General features: G+C 31.6%; 17 non-coding genes across 17 annotated transcripts; all 17 read right to left on the bottom strand.

Moving 5' to 3' along the window:
• Window positions 1-836: 836 nt before the first annotated feature.
• TRNAF-GAA (transfer RNA phenylalanine (anticodon GAA)) lies at window positions 837-909 on the bottom strand. The gene has a single exon. It is a non-coding gene; the product is annotated as a tRNA-Phe (tRNA).
• Window positions 910-1,816: 907 nt separating this feature from the next.
• On the bottom strand, window positions 1,817-1,889 carry TRNAF-GAA (transfer RNA phenylalanine (anticodon GAA)). The gene has a single exon. It is a non-coding gene; the product is annotated as a tRNA-Phe (tRNA).
• Window positions 1,890-2,777: 888 nt separating this feature from the next.
• TRNAF-GAA (transfer RNA phenylalanine (anticodon GAA)) lies at window positions 2,778-2,850 on the bottom strand. The gene has a single exon. It is a non-coding gene; the product is annotated as a tRNA-Phe (tRNA).
• Window positions 2,851-3,276: 426 nt separating this feature from the next.
• Window positions 3,277-3,349, bottom strand: TRNAF-GAA (transfer RNA phenylalanine (anticodon GAA)). Its single transcript has one exon. It is a non-coding gene; the product is annotated as a tRNA-Phe (tRNA).
• An 888-nt stretch (window positions 3,350-4,237) lies between these two features.
• Window positions 4,238-4,310, bottom strand: TRNAF-GAA (transfer RNA phenylalanine (anticodon GAA)). The gene has a single exon. It is a non-coding gene; the product is annotated as a tRNA-Phe (tRNA).
• A 907-nt stretch (window positions 4,311-5,217) lies between these two features.
• On the bottom strand, window positions 5,218-5,290 carry TRNAF-GAA (transfer RNA phenylalanine (anticodon GAA)). Its single transcript has one exon. It is a non-coding gene; the product is annotated as a tRNA-Phe (tRNA).
• An 888-nt stretch (window positions 5,291-6,178) lies between these two features.
• On the bottom strand, window positions 6,179-6,251 carry TRNAF-GAA (transfer RNA phenylalanine (anticodon GAA)). Its single transcript has one exon. It is a non-coding gene; the product is annotated as a tRNA-Phe (tRNA).
• A 426-nt stretch (window positions 6,252-6,677) lies between these two features.
• Window positions 6,678-6,750, bottom strand: TRNAF-GAA (transfer RNA phenylalanine (anticodon GAA)). The gene has a single exon. It is a non-coding gene; the product is annotated as a tRNA-Phe (tRNA).
• Window positions 6,751-7,638: 888 nt separating this feature from the next.
• On the bottom strand, window positions 7,639-7,711 carry TRNAF-GAA (transfer RNA phenylalanine (anticodon GAA)). Its single transcript has one exon. It is a non-coding gene; the product is annotated as a tRNA-Phe (tRNA).
• A 426-nt stretch (window positions 7,712-8,137) lies between these two features.
• On the bottom strand, window positions 8,138-8,210 carry TRNAF-GAA (transfer RNA phenylalanine (anticodon GAA)). Its single transcript has one exon. It is a non-coding gene; the product is annotated as a tRNA-Phe (tRNA).
• A 906-nt stretch (window positions 8,211-9,116) lies between these two features.
• Window positions 9,117-9,189, bottom strand: TRNAF-GAA (transfer RNA phenylalanine (anticodon GAA)). The gene has a single exon. It is a non-coding gene; the product is annotated as a tRNA-Phe (tRNA).
• Window positions 9,190-10,077: 888 nt separating this feature from the next.
• TRNAF-GAA (transfer RNA phenylalanine (anticodon GAA)) lies at window positions 10,078-10,150 on the bottom strand. Its single transcript has one exon. It is a non-coding gene; the product is annotated as a tRNA-Phe (tRNA).
• Window positions 10,151-12,036: 1,886 nt separating this feature from the next.
• Window positions 12,037-12,109, bottom strand: TRNAF-GAA (transfer RNA phenylalanine (anticodon GAA)). The gene has a single exon. It is a non-coding gene; the product is annotated as a tRNA-Phe (tRNA).
• An 888-nt stretch (window positions 12,110-12,997) lies between these two features.
• Window positions 12,998-13,070, bottom strand: TRNAF-GAA (transfer RNA phenylalanine (anticodon GAA)). Its single transcript has one exon. It is a non-coding gene; the product is annotated as a tRNA-Phe (tRNA).
• Window positions 13,071-14,937: 1,867 nt separating this feature from the next.
• TRNAF-GAA (transfer RNA phenylalanine (anticodon GAA)) lies at window positions 14,938-15,010 on the bottom strand. Its single transcript has one exon. It is a non-coding gene; the product is annotated as a tRNA-Phe (tRNA).
• Window positions 15,011-15,913: 903 nt separating this feature from the next.
• Window positions 15,914-15,986, bottom strand: TRNAF-GAA (transfer RNA phenylalanine (anticodon GAA)). Its single transcript has one exon. It is a non-coding gene; the product is annotated as a tRNA-Phe (tRNA).
• Window positions 15,987-16,874: 888 nt separating this feature from the next.
• Window positions 16,875-16,947, bottom strand: TRNAF-GAA (transfer RNA phenylalanine (anticodon GAA)). Its single transcript has one exon. It is a non-coding gene; the product is annotated as a tRNA-Phe (tRNA).
• Between the last annotated feature and the right edge of the window lie 225 nt (window positions 16,948-17,172).

Genomic DNA, 17,172 nt, shown 5'->3' with positions numbered 1-17,172 from the left:
TATCAATATTTTTCTGTCATCATGATTGCATGAAATGAAGAGAAAAGATGTGTTTTATACTGTAAATATATAAATTACAAACCCTTAATCGTACATTTAAGTAAAAGTTTTAACAAATTGTGGTCAGGAAGCAGTTAGTTTACTTCAAATTTTCTTAATAGAGTAGCATGATGGACAACATGAAAACAATTTTTAAGCTGTATTTATGCACCGTTTTGTTAACTAAACATTTTCATCATTTAGAAGTTACTACTGAATACTCAACTATGTTAAGAAACGATGTTGTTTACATTTGAAATACTTAAAAACTGATAACTGCTCAAGGAAAGAAGAAAAAAGGTACTGAAACATGTTGAAACTCGGGACCTTTAGATCTTCAGTCTAATGCTCTCCCAACTGAGCTATTTCGGCAAAGTCTGTGTATGGCAAAAGTCACTAAGACCTCAACTGAGCTATGTTTGCATGGTTACACAAGGTTTAGTATCAATATTTTTCTGTCATCATGATTGCATGAATTGAAAAGAAAATATGTGTTTTATACTATAAATATATCCATTACAAACCCTTAATCATACATTTAAGTAAAAGCTTTAACAAATTGTTGTCAGGAAGCATTGTTAGATTACTTCAAATTTTCATAATAGTTAGAGTAGCATGACTTACAATATGAAAACAATATTTAAGCTGTATTTATGCACCATGTTGTTAATTAAACATTCTCATCATTTAGAAGTTACTACTGAATACTCAACTATGTAAAGAAATTATGTTGATTAAATTTGAAATAATTAAATTCTGATCACTACTCAAGGAAAAAAGAAAAATGCACTCAAACATGCCGAAACCCGGGATCAAACCAGGAACCTTTAGATCTTCAGTCTAACACTCTCCCAACTGAGCTATTTCGGCAAGGTCGGTGTATGGCAAAAGTCACTAAGACCTCAACTGAGCTATGTTTGCATGGTTACACAAGGTTAAGTATCAATATTTTTCTGTCATCATGATTGCATGAAATGAAGAGAAAAGATGTGTTTTATACTGTAAATATATAAATTACATACCCTTAATCGTACATTTAAGTAAAAGTTTTAACAAATTGTGGTCAGGAAGCAGCTAGTTTACTTCAAATTTTCTTAATAGAGTAGCATGATGGACAACATGAAAACAATTTTTAAGCTGTATTTATGCACCGTGTTTTTAAATAAACATTCTCATCATTTAGAAGTTACTACTGAATACTCAACTATGTTAAGAAACGATGTTGTTTACATTTGAAATACTTAAAAACTGATAACTGCTCAAGGAAAGAAGAAAAAAGGTACTGAAACATGCTGAAACTCGGGACCTTTAGATCTTCAGTCTAACGCTCTCCCAACTGAGGTATTTCGGCAAAGTATGTGTATGGCAAAAGTCACTAAGACCTCAACTGAGCTATGTTTGCATGGTTACACAAGGTTTAGTATCAATATTTTTCTGTCATCATGATTGCATGAATTGAAAAGAAAATATGTGTTTTATACTATAAATATATCCATTACAAACCCTTAATCATATATTTAAGTAAAAGCTTTAACAAATTGTGGTCAGGAAGCATTGTTAGATTACTTCAAATTTTCATAATAGTTAGAGTAGCATGACTTACAACATGAAAACAATATTTAAGCTGTATTTATGCACCGTGTTGTTAATTAAACATTCTCATCATTTAGAAGTTACTACTGAATACTCAACTATGTTAAGAAATGATGTTGATTAAATTTGAAATAATTAAATTCTGATCACTACTCAATGAAAAAAGAAAAAATGCACTCACACATGCCGAAACCCGGGATCGAACCAGGGACCTTTAGATCTTCAGTCTAACGCTCTCCCATCTGAGCTATTTCGGCAAAGTCGGTGTATGGCAAAAGTCACTAAGACCTCAACTGAGCTATGTTTGCATGGTTACACAAGGTTAAGTATCAATATTTTTCTGTCATCATGATTGCATGAAATGAATTGAAAAGATATGTTTTATACTGTAAATATATAAATTACAAACCCTTAATCGTACATTTAAGTAAAAAATTTAACAAATTGTGGTCAGGAAGCAGTTAGTTTACTTCAAATTTTCATAATAGAGTAGCATGATGGACAACATGAAAACAATTTTTAAGCTGTATTTATGCACCGTGTTGTTAAATAAACATTCTCATCATTTAGAAGTTACTACTGAATACTCAACTATGTTAAGAAACGATGTTGTTTACATTTGAAATACTTAAAAACTGATAACTGCTCAAGGAAAGAAGAAAAAGGTACTAAAACATGCTGAAACTCGGGACCTTTAGATCTTCAGTCTAACGCTCTCCCAACTGAGCTATTTTGGCAATGTCTGTGTATGGCAAAAGTCACTAAGACCTCAACTGAGCTATGTTTGCATGGTTAGACAAGGTTTAGTATCAATATTTTTCTGTCATCATGATTGCATGAAATGAAAAGAAAATATGTGTTTTATACTGTATAACCCTTAATTATACATTTAAGTAAAAGTATTAACAAATTGTGGTCAGGAAGCATTGTTAGATTACTTCAATTTTTCATAATAGAGTAGCATGAAGGACAACATGAAAACAATATTTAAGCTGTATTTATGCACCGTGTTGTTAAATAAACATTCTCATCATTTAGAAGTTACTACTGAATACTCAACTATGTTAAGAAATGATGTTGATTAAATTTGAAATAATTAAATTCTGATCACTACTCAATGAAAAAAGAAAAAATGCACTCAAACATGCCGAAACCCGGGATCGAACCAGGGACCTTTAGATCTTCAGTCTAACGCTCTCCCATCTGAGCTATTTCGGCAAGGTCGGTGTATGGCAAAAGTCACTAAGACCTCAACTGAGCTATGTTTGCATGGTTACACAAGGTTAAGTATCAATATTTTTCTGTCATCATGATTGCATGAATTGAAAAGAAAATATGTGTTTTATACTATAAATATATCCATTACAAACCCTTAATCATACATTTAAGTAAAAGCTTTAACAAATTGTGGTCAGGAAGCTTTGTTAGATTACTTAAAATTTTCATAATAGTTAGAGTAGCATGACTTACAACATGAAAACAATATTTAAGCTGTATTTATGCACCGTGTTGTTAATTAAACATTCTCATCATTTAGAAGTTACTACTGAATACTCGACTATGTTAAGAAATGATGTTGATTAAATTTTAAATAATTAAATTCTGATCACTACTCAATGAAAAAAGAAAAAATGCACTCACACATGCCGAAACCCGGGATCGAACCAGGGACCTTTAGATCTTCAGTCTAACGCTCTCCCAACTGAGCTATTTCGGCAAGGTCGGTGTATGGCAAAAGTCACTAAGACCTCAACTGAGCTATGTTTGCATGGTTACACAAGGTTAAATATCAATATTTTTCTGTCATCATGATTGCATGAAATGAATTGAAAAGATATGTTTTATACTGTAAATATATAAATTACAAACCCTTAATCGTACATTTAAGTAAAAGTTTTAACAAATTGTTGTCCGGAAGCAGTTAGTTTACTTCAAATTTTTTTAATAGAGTAACATGATGGACAACATGAAAAAAAATTTTAAGCTGTATTTATGCACCGTGTTGTTAAATAAACATTCTCATCATTTAGAAGTTACTACTGAATACTCAACTATGTTAAGAAATGATGTTGTTTACATTTGAAATACTTAAAAACTGATAACTGCTCAAGGAAAGAAGAAAAAAGGTACTGAAACATGCTGAAACTCAGGACCTTTAGATCTTCAGTCTAATGCTCTCCCAACTGAGCTACTTCGGCAAAGTCTGTGTATTGCAAATGTCACTAAGACCTCAACTGAGCTATGTTTGCATGGTTACACAAGGTTTAGTATCAATATTTTTCTGTCATCATGATTGCATGAAATGAAAAGAAAATATGTGTTTTATACTGTATAACCCTTAATTATACATTTAAGTAAAAGTATTAACAAATTGTGGTCAGGAAGCATTGTTAGATTACTTCAATTTTTCATAATAGAGTAGCATGACGGACAACATGAAAACAATATTTAAGCTGTATTTATGCACCGTGTTGTTAAATAAACATTCTCATCATTTAGAAGTTACTACTGAATACTCAACTATATTAAGAAATGATGTTGTTTAAATTTGAAATAATTAAATTCTGATCACTACTCAAGGAAAAAAGAAAAATGCACTCAAACATGCCGAAACCCGGGATCGAACCAGGGACCTTTAGATCTTCAGTCTAACGCTCTCCCACCTGAGCTATTTCGGCAAGGTCGGAGTATGGCATAAGTCACTAAGACCTCAACTGAGCTATGTTTGCATGGTTACACAAGGTTAAGTATCAATATTTTTCTGTCATCATGATTGCATGAAATGAAGAGAAAAGATGTGTTTTATACTGTAAATATATAAATTACAAACCCTTAATCGTACATTTAAGTAAAAGTTTTAACAAATTGTGGTCAGGAAGCAGTTAGTTTACTTCAAATTTTCTTAATAGAGTAGCATGATGGACAACATGAAAACAATTTTTAAGCTGTATTTATGCACCGTGTTGTTAACTAAACATTTTCATCATTTAGAAGTTACTACTGAATACTCAACTATGTTAAGAAACGATGTTGTTTACATTTGAAATACTTAAAAACTGATAACTGCTCAAGGAAAGAAGAAAAAAGGTACTGAAACATGTTGAAACTCGGGACCTTTAGATCTTCAGTCTAATGCTCTCCCAACTGAGCTATTTCGGCAAAGTCTGTGAATGGCAAAAGTCACTAAGACCTCAACTGAGCTATGTTTGCATGGTTACACAAGGTTTAGTATCAATATTTTTCTGTCATCATAATTGCATGAATTGAAAAGAAAATATGTGTTTTATACTATAAATATATCCATTACAAACCCTTAATCATACATTTAAGTAAAAGCTTTAACAAATTGTAGTCAGGAAGCTTTGTTAGATTACTTCAAATTTTCATAATAGTTAGAGTAGCATGACTTACAACATGAAAACAATATTTAAGCTGTATTTATGCACCGTGTTGTTAATTAAACATTCTCATCATTTCGAAGTTACTACTGAATACTCAACTATGTTAAGAAATGATGTTGATTAAATTTGAAATAATTAAATTCTGATCACTACTCAATGAAAAAAGAAAAAATGCACTCAAACATGCCGAAACCCGGGATCGAACCAGGGACCTTTAGATCTTCAGTCTAACGCTCTCCCAACTGAGCTATTTCGGCAAGGTCGGTGTATGGCAAAAGTCACTAAGACCTCAACTGAGCTATGTTTGCATGGTTACACAAGGTTAAGTATCAATATTTTTCTGTCATCATGATTGCATGAAATGAATTGAAAAGATATGTTTTATACTGTAAATATATAAATTACAAACCCTTAATCGTACATTTAAGTAAAAAATTTAACAAATTGTGGTCAGGAAGCAGTTAGTTTACTTCAAATTTTCATAATAGAGTAGCATGATGGACAACATGAAAACAATTTTTAAGCTGTATTTATGCACCGTGTTGTTAAATAAACATTCTCATCATTTAGAAGTTACTACTGAATACTCAACTATGTTAAGAAACGATGTTGTTTACATTTGAAATACTTAAAAACTGATAACTGCTCAAGGAAAGAAGAAAAAGGTACTAAAACATGCTGAAACTCGGGACCTTTAGATCTTCAGTCTAACGCTCTCCCAACTGAGCTATTTTGGCAATGTCTGTGTATGGCAAAAGTCACTAAGACCTCAACTGAGCTATGTTTGCATGGTTAGACAAGGTTTAGTATCAATATTTTTCAGTCATCATGATTGCTTGAAATGAAAAGAAAATATGTGTTTTATACTGTATAACCCTTAATTATACATTTAAGTAAAAGTATTAACAAATTGTGGTCAGGAAGCATTGTTAGATTACTTCAATTTTTCATAATAGAGTAGCATGAAGGACAACATGAAAACAATATTTAAGCTGTATTTATGCACCGTGTTGTTAAATAAACATTCTCATCATTTAGAAGTTATTACTGAATACTCAACTATGTTAAGAAATGATGTTGATTAAATTTGAAATAATTAATTTCTGATCACTACTCAATGAAAAAAGTAAAAATGCACTCAAACATGCCGAAACCCGGGATCGAACCAGGGACCTTTAGATCTTCAGTCTAACGCTCTCCCATCTGAGCTATTTCGGCAAGGTCAGTGTATGGCAAAAGTCACTAAGACCTCAACTGAGCTATGTTTGCATGGTTACACAAGGTTAAGTATCAATATTTTTCTGTCATCATGATTGCATGAATTGAAAAGAAAATATGTGTTTTATACTATAAATATATCCATTACAAACCCTTAATCATACATTTAAGTAAAAGCTTTAACAAATTGTGGTCAGGAAGCTTTGTTAGATTACTTAAAATTTTCATAATAGTTAGAGTAGCATGACTTACAACATGAAAACAATATTTAAGCTGTATTTATGCACCGTGTTGTTAATTAAACATTCTCATCATTTAGAAGTTACTACTGAATACTCAACTATGTTAAGAAATGATGTTGATTAAATTTGAAATAATTAAATTCTGATCACTACTCAATGAAAAAAGAAAAAATGCACTCACACATGCCGAAACCCGGGATCGAACCAGGGACCTTTAGATCTTCAGTCTAACGCTCTCCCAACTGAGCTATTTCGGTAAGGTCGGTGTATGGCAAAAGTCACTAAGACCTCAACTGAGCTATGTTTGCATGGTTACACAAGGTTAAATATCAATATTTTTCTGTCATCATGATTGCATGAAATGAATTGAAAAGATATGTTTTATACTGTAAATATATAAATTACAAACCCTTAATCGTACATTTAAGTAAAAGTTTTAACAAATTGTTGTCCGGAAGCAGTTAGTTTACTTCAAATTTTCTTAATAGAGTAACATGATGGACAACATGAAAACTATTTTTAAGCTGTATTTATGCACCGTGTTGTTAAATAAACATTCTCATCATTTAGAAGTTACTACTGAATACTCAACTATGTTAAGAAACGATGTTGTTTACATTTGAAATACTTAAAAACTGATAACTGCTCAAGGAAAGAAGAAAAAGGTACTAAAACATGCTGAAACTCGGGACCTTTAGATCTTCAGTCTAACGCTCTCCCAACTGAGCTATTTTGGCAATGTCTGTGTATGGTAAAAGTCACTAAGACCTCAACTGAGCTATGTTTGCATGGTTAGACAAGGTTTAGTATCAATATTTTTCTGTCATCATGATTGCATGAAATGAAAAGAAAATATGTGTTTTATACTGTATAACCCTTAATTATACATTTAAGTAAAAGTATTAACAAATTGTGGTCAGGAAGCATTGTTAGATTACTTCAATTTTTCATAATAGAGTAGCATGAAGGACAACATGAAAACAATATTTAAGCTGTATTTATGCACCGTGTTGTTAAATAAACATTCTCATCATTTAGAAGTTACTACTGAATACTCAACTATGTTAAGAAATGATGTTGATTAAATTTGAAATAATTAAATTCTGATCACTACTCAATGAAAAAAGTAAAAATGCACTCAAACATGCCGAAACCCGGGATCGAACCAGGGACCTTTAGATCTTCAGTCTAACGCTCTCCCATCTGAGCTATTTCGGCAAGGTCGGTGTATGGCAAAAGTCACTAAGACCTCAACTGAGCTATGTTTGCATGGTTACACAAGGTTAAGTATCAATATTTTTCTGTCATCATGATTGCATGAATTGAAAAGAAAATATGTGTTTTATACTATAAATATATCCATTACAAACCCTTAATCATACATTTAAGTAAAAGCTTTAACAAATTGTGGTCAGGAAGCTTTGTTAGATTACTTAAAATTTTCATAATAGTTAGAGTAGCATGACTTACAACATGAAAACAATATTTAAGCTGTATTTATGCACCGTGTTGTTAATTAAACATTCTCATCATTTAGAAGTTACTACTGAATACTCGACTATGTTAAGAAATGATGTTGATTAAATTTGAAATAATTAAATTCTGATCACTACTCAATGAAAAAAGAAAAAATGCACTCACACATGCCGAAACCCGGGATCGAACCAGGGACCTTTAGATCTTCAGTCTAACGCTCTCCCAACTGAGCTATTTCGGCAAGGTCGGTGTATGGCAAAAGTCACTAAGACCTCAACTGAGCTATGTTTGCATGGTTACACAAGGTTAAATATCAATATTTTTCTGTCATCATGATTGCATGAAATGAATTGAAAAGATATGTTTTATACTGTAAATATATAAATTACAAACCCTTAATCGTACATTTAAGTAAAAGTTTTAACAAATTGTTGTCCGGAAGCAGTTAGTTTACTTCAAATTTTCTTAATAGAGTAACATGATGGACAACATGAAAAAAAATTTTAAGCTGTATTTATGCACCGTGTTGTTAAATAAACATTCTCATCATTTAGAAGTTACTACTGAATACTCAACTATGTTAAGAAATGATGTTGTTTACATTTGAAATACTTAAAAACTGATAACTGCTCAAGGAAAGAAGAAAAAAGGTACTGAAACATGCTGAAACTCAGGACCTTTAGATCTTCAGTCTAATGCTCTCCCAACTGAGCTACTTCGGCAAAGTCTGTGTATGGCAAATGTCACTAAGACCTCAACTGAGCTATGTTTGCATGGTTACACAAGGTTTAGTATCAATATTTTTCTGTCATCATGATTGCATGAATTGAAAAGAAAATATGTGTTTTATACTATAAATATATCCATTACAAACCCTTAATCATACATTTAAGTAAAAGCTTTAACAAATTGTTGTCAGGAAGCATTGTTAGATTACTTCAAATTTTCATAATAGTTAGAGTAGCATGACTTACAATATGAAAACAATATTTAAGCTGTATTTATGCACCATGTTGTTAATTAAACATTCTCATCATTTAGAAGTTACTACTGAATACTCAACTATGTAAAGAAATTATGTTGTTTAAATTTGAAATAATTAAATTCTGATCACTACTCAAGGAAAAAAGAAAAATGCACTCAAACATGCCGAAACCCGGGATCAAACCAGGAACCTTTAGATCTTCAGTCTAACACTCTCCCAACTGAGCTATTTCGGCAAGGTCGGTGTATGGCAAAAGTCACTAAGACCTCAACTGAGCTAAGTTTGCATGGTTACACAAGGTTAAGTATCAATATTTTTCTGTCATCATGATTGCATGAAATGAAGAGAAAAGATGTGTTTTATACTGTAAATATATAAATTACAAACCCTTAATCGTACATTTAAGTAAAAGTTTTAACAAATTGTGGTCAGGAAGCAGCTAGTTTACTTCAAATTTTCTTAATAGAGTAGCATGATGGACAACATGAAAACAATTTTTAAGCTGTATTTATGCACCGTGTTGTTAAATAAACATTCTCATCATTTAGAAGTTACTACTGAATACTCAACTATGTTAAGAAACGATGTTGTTTACATTTGAAATACTTAAAAACTGATAACTGCTCAAGGAAAGAAGAAAAAAGGTACTGAAACATGCTGAAACTCGGGACCTTTAGATCTTCAGTCTAACGCTCTCCCAACTGAGGTATTTCGGCAAAGTATGTGTATGACAAAAGTCACTAAGACCTCAACTGAGCTATGTTTGCATGGTTAGACAAGGTTTAGTATTAATATTTTTCTGTCATCATGATTGCATGAAATGAAAAGAAAATATGTGTTTTATACTGTATAACCCTTAATTATACATTTAAGTAAAAGTATTAACAAATTGTGGTCAGGAAGCATTGTTAGATTACTTAAATTTTTCATAATAGAGTAGCATGACGGACAACATGAAAACAATATTTAAGCTGTATTTATGCACCGTGTTGTTAAATAAACATTCTCATCATTTAGAAGTTACTACTGAATACTCAACTATATTAAGAAATGATGTTGTTTAAATTTGAAATAATTAAATTCTGATCACTACTCAAGGAAAAAAGAAAAATGCACTCAAACATGCCGAAACCCGGGATCGAACCAGGGACCTTTAGATCTTCAGTCTAACGCTCTCCCAACTGAGCTATTTCGGCAAGGTCGGAGTATGGCATAAGTCACTAAGACCTCAACTGAGCTATGTTTGCATGGTTACACAAGGTTAAGTATCAATATTTTTCTGTCATCATGATTGCATGAAATGAAGAGAAAAGATGTGTTTTATACTGTAAATATATAAATTACAAACCATTAATCGTACATTTAAGTAAAAGTTTTAACAAATTGTGGTCAGGAAGCAGTTAGTTTACTTCAAATTTTCTTAATAGAGTAGCATGATGGACAACATGAAAACAATTTTTAAGCTGTATTTATGCACCGTGTTGTTAAATAAACATTCTCATCATTTAGAAGTTACTACTGAATACTCAACTATGTTAAGAAACGATGTTGTTTACATTTGAAATACTTAAAAACTGATAACTGCTCAAGGAAAGAAGAAAAAAGGTACTGAAACATGTTGAAACTCGGGACCTTTAGATCTTCAGTCTAATGCTCTCCCAACTGAGCTATTTCAGCAAAGTCTGTGTATGGCAAAAGTCACTAAGACCTCAACTGAGCTATGTTTGCATGGTTACACAAGGTTTAGTATCAATATTTTTCTGTCATCATGATTGCATGAATTGAAAAGAAAATATGTGTTTTATACTATAAATATATCCATTACAAACCCTTAATCATATATTTAAGTAAAAGCTTTAACAAATTGTGGTCAGGAAGCATTGTTAGATTACTTCATATTTTCATAATAGTTAGAGTAGCATGACTTACAACATGAAAACAATATTTAAGCTGTATTTATGCACCGTGTTGTTAATTAAACATTCTCATCATTTAGAAGTTACTACTGAATACTCAACTATGTTAAGAAATGATGTTGATTAAATTTGAAATAATTAAATTCTGATCACTACTCAATGAAAAAAGAAAAAATGCACTCAAACATGCCGAAACCCAGATCGAACCAGGGACCTTTAGATCTTCAGTCTAATGCTCTCCCATCTGAGCTATTTCGGCAAGGTCGGTGTATGGCAAAAGTCACTAAGACCTCAACTGAGCTATGTTTGCATGGTTACACAAGGTTAAGTATCAATATTTTTCTGTCATCATGATTGCATGAAATGAATTGAAAAGATATGTTTTATACTGTAAATATATAAATTACAAACCCTTAATCATACATTTAAGTAAAAAATTTAACAAATTGTGGTCAGGAAGCAGTTAGTTTACTTCAAATTTTCATAATAGAGTAGCATGATGGACAACATGAAAACAATTTTTAAGCTGTATTTATGCACTGTGTTGTTAAATAAACATTCTCATCATTTAGAAGTTACTACTGAATACTCAACTATGTTAAGAAACGATGTTGTTTACATTTGAAATACTTAAAAACTGATAACTGCTCAAGGAAAGAGGAAAAAAGGTACTGAAACATGCTGAAACTCAGGACCTTTAGATCTTCAGTCTAACGCTCTCCCAACTGAGCTATTTCGGCAATGTCTGTGTATGGCAAAAGTCACTAAGACCTCAACTGAGCTATGTTTGCATGGTTACACAAGGTTTAGTATCAATATTTTTCTGTCATCATAATTGCATGAATTGAAAAGAAAATATGTGTTTTATACTATAAATATATCCATTACAAACCCTTAATCATACATTTAAGTAAAAGCTTTAACAAATTGTAGTCAGGAAGCTTTGTTAGATTACTTCAAATTTTCATAATAGTTAGAGTAGCATGACTTACAACATGAAAACAATATTTAAGCTGTATTTATGCACCGTGTTGTTAATTAAACATTCTCATCATTTCGAAGTTACTACTGAATACTCAACTATGTTAAGAAATGATGTTGATTAAATTTGAAATAATTAAATTCTGATCACTACTCAATGAAAAAAGAAAAAATGCACTCAAACATGCCGAAACCCGGGATCGAACCAGGGACCTTTAGATCTTCAGTCTAACGCTCTCCCAACTGAGCTATTTCGGCAAGGTCGGTGTATGGCAAAAGTCACTAAGACCTCAACTGAGCTATGTTTGCATGGTTACACAAGGTTAGATATCAATATTTTTCTGTCATCATGATTGCATGAAATGAATTGAAAAGATATGTTTTATACTGTAAATATATAAATTACAAACCCTTAATCGTACATTTAAGTAAAAGTTTTAACAAATTGTTGTCCGGAAGCAGTTAGTTTACTTCAAATTTTCTTAATAGAGTAACATGATGGACAACATGAAAAAATTTTTTAAGCTGTATTTATGCACCGTGTTGTTAAATAAACATTCTCATCATTTAGAAGTTACTACTGAATACTCAACTATCTTAAGAAATGATGTTGTTTACATTTGAAATACTTAAAAACTGATAACTGCTCAAGGAAAGAAGAAAAAAGGTACTGAAACATGCTGAAACTCAGGACCTTTAGATCTTCAGTCTAATGCTCTCCCAACTGAGCTACTTCGGCAAAGTCTGTGTATGGCAAATGTCACTAAGACCTCAACTGAGCTATGTTTGCATGGTTACACAAGGTTTAGTATCAATATTTTTCTGTCATCATGATTGCATGAAATGAAAAGAAAATATGTGTTTTATACTGTATAACCCTTAATTATACATTTAAGTAAAAGTATTAACAAATTGTGTTCAGGAAGCATTGTTAGATTACTTAAATTTTTCATAATAGAGTAGCATGACGGACAACATGAAAACAATATTTAAGCTGTATTTATGCACCGTGTTGTTAAATAAACATTCTCATCATTTAGAAGTTACTACTGAATACTCAACTATATTAAGAAATGATGTTGTTTAAATTTGAAATAATTAAATTCTGATCACTACTCAAGGAAAAAAGAAATATGCACTCAAACATGCCGAAACCCGGGATCGAACCAGGGACCTTTAGATCTTCAGTCTAACGCTCTCCCAACTGAGCTATTTCGGCAAGGTCGGAGTATGGCATAAGTCACTAAGACCTCAACTGAGCTATGTTTGCATGGTTACACAAGGTTAAGTATCAATATTTTTCTGTCATCATGATTGCATGAAATGAAGAGAAAAGATGTGTTTTATACTGTAAATATATAAATTACAAACCCTTAATCGTACATTTAAGTAAAAGTTTTAACAAATTGTGGTCAGGAAGCAGTTAGTTTACTTCAAATTTTCTTAATAGAGTAGCATGATGGACAACATGAAAACAATTTTTAAGCTGTATTTATGCACCGTGTTGTTAACTAAACATTCTCATCATTTAGAAGTTACTACTGAATACTCAACTATGTTAAGAAACGATGTTGTTTACATTTGAAATACTTAAAAACTGATAACTGCTCAAGGAAAGAAGAAAAAAGGTACTGAAACATGTTGAAACTCGGGACCTTTAGATCTTCAGTCTAATGCTCTCCCAACTGAGCTATTTCAGCAAAGTCTGTGTATGGCAAAAGTCACTAAGACCTCAACTGAGCTATGTTTGCATGGTTACACAAGGTTTAGTATCAATATTTTTCTGTCATCATGATTGCATGAATTGAAAAGAAAATATGTGTTTTATACTATAAATATATCCATTACAAACCCTTAATCATATATTTAAGTAAAAGCTTTAACAAATTGTGGTCAGGAAGCATTGTTAGATTACTTCATATTTTCATAATAGTTAGAGTAGCATGACTTACAACATGAAAACAATATTTAAGCTGTATTTATGCACCGTGTTGTTAATTAAACATTCTCATCATTTAGAAGTTACTACTGAATACTCAACTATGTTAAGAAATGATGTTGATTAAATTTGAAATAATTAAATTCTGATCACTACTCAATGAAAAAAGAAAAAATGCACTCAAACATGCCGAAACCCGGATCGAACCAGGGACCTTTAGATCTTCAGTCTAATCCTCTCCCATCTGAGCTATTTCGGCAAGGTCGGTGTATGGCAAAAGTCACTAAGACCTCAACTGAGCTATGTTTGCATGGTTACACAAGGTTAAGTATCAATATTTTTCTGTCATCATGATTGCATGAAATTAATTGAAAAGATATGTTTTATACTGTAAATATATAAATTACAAACCCTTAATCATACATTTAAGTAAAAAATTTAACAAATTGTGGTCAGGAAGCAGTTAGTTTACTTCAAATTTTCATAATAGAGTAGCATGATGGACAACATGAAAACAATTTTTAAGCTGTATTTATGCACTGTGTTGTTAAATAAACATTCTCATCATTTAGAAGTTACTACTGAATACTCAACTATGTTAAGAAACGATGTTGTTTACATTTGAAATACTTAAAAACTGATAACTGCTCAAGGAAAGAGGAAAAAAGGTACTGAAACATGCTGAAACTCAGGACCTTTAGATCTTCAGTCTAACGCTCTCCCAACTGAGCTATTTCGGCAATGTCTGTGTATGGCAAAAGTCACTAAGACCTCAACTGAGCTATGTTTGCATGGTTAGACAAGGTTTAGTATCAATATTTTTCTGTCATCATGATTGCATGAAATGAAAAGAAAATATGTGTTTTATACTGTATAACCCTTAATTATACATTTAAGTAAAAGTATTAACAAATTGTGGTCAGGAAGCATTGTTAGATTACTTCAATTTTTCATAATAGAGTAGCATGACGGACAACATGAAAACAATATTTAAGCTGTATTTATGCACCGTGTTGTTAAATAAACATTCTCATCATTTAGAAGTTACTACTGAATACTCAACTATATTAAGAAATGATGTTGTTTAAATTTGAAGTAATTAAATTCTGATCACTACTCAAGGAAAAAAGAAAAATGCACTCAAACATGCCGAAACCCGGGATCGAACCAGGGACCTTTAGATCTTCAGTCTAACGCTCTCCCAACTGAGCTATTTCGGCAAGGTCGGAGTATGGCATAAGTCACTAAGACCTCAACTGAGCTATGTTTGCATGGTTACACAAGGTTAAGTATCAATATTTTTCTGTCATCATGATTGCATGAAATGAAGAGAAAAGATGTGTTTTATACTGTAAATATATAAATTACAAACCCTTAATCGTACATTTAAGTAAAAGTTTTAACAAATTGTGGTCAGGAAGCAGTTAGTTTACTTCAAATTTTCTTAATAGAGTAGCATGATGGACAACATGAAAACAATTTTTAAGCTGTATTTATGCACCGTGTTGTTAACTAAACATTCTCATCATTTAGAAGTTACTACTGAATACTCAACTATGTTAAGAAACGATGTTGTTTACATTTGAAATACTTAAAAACTGATAACTGCTCAAGGAAAGAAGAAAAAAGGTACTGAAACATGTTGAAACTCGGGACCTTTAGATCTTCAGTCAAATGCTCTCCCAACTGAGCTATTTCAGCAAAGTCTGTGTATGGCAAAAGTCACTAAGACCTCAACTGAGCTATGTTTGCATGGTTACACAAGGTTTAGTATCAATATTTTTCTGTCATCATGATTGCATGAATTGAAAAGAAAATATGTGTTTTATACTATAAATATATCCATTACAAACCCTTAATCATATATTTAAGTAAAAGCTTTAACAAATTGTGGTCAGGAAGCATTGTTAGATTACTTCAAATTTTCATAATAGAGTAGCATGAAGGACAACATGAAAACAATATTTAAGCTGTATTTATGCACCGTGTTGTTAAATAAACATTCTCATCATTTCGAAGTTACTACTGAATACTCAATTATGTTAAGAAATGATGTTGATTAAATTTGAAATAATTAAATTCTGATCACTACTCAATGAAAAAAGAAAAAATGCACTCAAACATGCCGAAACCCGGGATCGAACCAGGGACCTTTAGATCTTCAGTCTAACGCTCTCCCAACTGAGCTATTTCAGCAAGGTCGGTGTATGGCAAAAGTCACTAAGACCTCAACTGAGCTATGTTTGCATGGTTACACAAGGTTAGATATCAATATTTTTCTGTCATCATGATTGCATGAAATGAATTGAAAAGATATGTTTTATACTGTAAATATATAAATTACAAACCCTTAATCGTACATTTAAGTAAAAGTTTTAACAAATTGTTGTCCGGAAGCAGTTAGTTTACTTCAAATTTTCTTAATAGAGTAACATGATGGACAACATGAAAAAAATTTTTAAGCTGTATTTATGCACCGTGTTGTTAAATAAACATTCTCATCATTTAGAAGTTACTACTGAATACTCAACTATCTTAAGAAATGATGTTGTTTACATTTGAAATACTTAAAAACTGATAACTGCTCAAGGAAAGAAGAAAAAAGGTACTGAAACATGCTGAAACTCAGGACCTTTAGATCTTCAGTCTAATGCTCTCCCAACTGAGCTACTTCGGCAAAGTCTGTGTATGGCAAATGTCACTAAGACCTCAACTGAGCTATGTTTGCATGGTTACACAAGGTTTAGTATCAATATTTTTCTGTCATCATGATTGCATGAAATGAAAAGAAAATATGTGTTTTATACTGTATAACCCTTAATTATACATTTAAGTAAAAGTATTAACAAATTGTGTTCAGGAAGCATTGTTAGATTACTTCAATTTTTCATAATAGAGTAGCATGATGGACAACATGAAAACAATATTTAAGCTGTATTTATGCACCGTGTTGTTAAATAAACATTCTCATCATTTAGAAGTTACTACTGAATACTCAACTATATTAAGAAATGATGTTGTTTAAATTTGAAATAATTAAATTCTGATCACTACTCAAGGAAAAAAGAAAAATGCACTCAAACATGCCGAAACCCGGGATCGAACCAGGGACCTTTAGATCTTCAGTCTAACGCTCTCCCACCTGAGCTATTTCGGCAAGGTCGGAGTATGGCATAAGTCACTAAGACCTCAACTGAGCTATGTTTGCATGGTTACACAAGGTTAAGTATCAATATTTTTCTGTCATCATGATTGCATGAAATGAAGAGAAAAGATGTGTTTTATACTGTAAATATATAAATTACAAACCCTTAATCGTACATTTAAGTAAAAGTTTTAACAAATTGTGGTCAGGAAGCAGTTAGTTTACTTCAAATTTTCT

Source organism: Taudactylus pleione, unplaced genomic scaffold, assembly GCF_031769625.1.
Source record: "Taudactylus pleione unplaced genomic scaffold, aTauple2 ptg000593l, whole genome shotgun sequence".
In the NCBI taxonomy this organism is placed as follows: Eukaryota; Metazoa; Chordata; class Amphibia; order Anura; family Myobatrachidae; genus Taudactylus; species Taudactylus pleione.
Note: the sequence above shows the minus strand (reverse complement) of the source record. Positions and strands in the feature narration are given on the sequence as shown.